The sequence below is a fragment of the Chrysoperla carnea genome, chromosome 5 (assembly GCF_905475395.1).
Source record: "Chrysoperla carnea chromosome 5, inChrCarn1.1, whole genome shotgun sequence".
NCBI lineage: Eukaryota > Metazoa > Arthropoda > Insecta > Neuroptera > Chrysopidae > Chrysoperla > Chrysoperla carnea.
Genome location: NC_058341.1, coordinates 16,949,685 through 16,950,519, shown reverse-complemented (window position 1 = coordinate 16,950,519; position 835 = coordinate 16,949,685). Strand labels below are relative to the sequence as shown.

The following is an 835-nucleotide window of genomic DNA, read 5'->3' as shown; positions in this document are numbered from 1 at the left end:
GGAGAAATTAAGTATCAAAGTTACCAAAAAAAAAGGCACATTTCTCATAAACCTATCAAAGAATTGAACTACTCATTAATTGAAACACAAAATTTTAGTTTTTTGGTATCACTTTCATTGTGGCATGGAAACGCTTTAAAATGTAAGTTTAAAAAATTGGATAATTAATAGGTATGGATAATTATAAATATTATCCATAAACAACGACTCCGTGGCGCAACGGTAGCGCGTCTGACTCCAGATCAGAAGGTTGCGTGTTCAAATCACGTCGGGGTCATATCAAATTTTTTTAACATTTTGAATTTTCCTATTTCGTTAATAGGTACAACCCTTTTATCAAAGAACAAATTAAACTAATATATTGACTATGAAAAAGGTAGTTAGTTATTGATTGTCGTTCGATATTGGTTGGTTTGATGAATCTCCTGAGTAAGACCACCCCCCAAAACATGCCCAGGATGCAACGAACCAGCCTCCGTAAGGCACATCTTCGAGACATGCCCAGGACTCACCCAACGCAGAAGTCAACACGAAATTCCAACCGACGTTTCAACTACACTCAACGAAGAATGCATTAATTTTGTCGAAGAACGAATTAATTTTGTCATTAGAAATTATTTTAATGTTTTTTTTTTGTTTTTTTTTTTTTTCTTTTTACACTTTCGTTTTGATATCGAAACACCTTAAGGTACATTTTGAAACGAATACTTTAAAATAGCTTTTCTCGCTGTGGGCATTGTACCAGAAAATTCTAATTTTTTTATACTTCTTAAGGATATTATAATACAATTACCATAAAAATTTGAATTCAAGAGTATTGGGAGTTGAAGAGAGG

At 32.8% G+C, this 835-nt stretch overlaps 1 non-coding gene across 1 annotated transcript; it reads left to right on the top strand.

Moving 5' to 3' along the window:
* The first annotated feature begins 205 nt into the window (after positions 1–205).
* On the top strand, positions 206–277 carry Trnaw-cca. Its single transcript has one exon. It is a non-coding gene; the product is annotated as a tRNA-Trp (tRNA).
* The last annotated feature ends 558 nt before the right edge of the window (positions 278–835 follow it).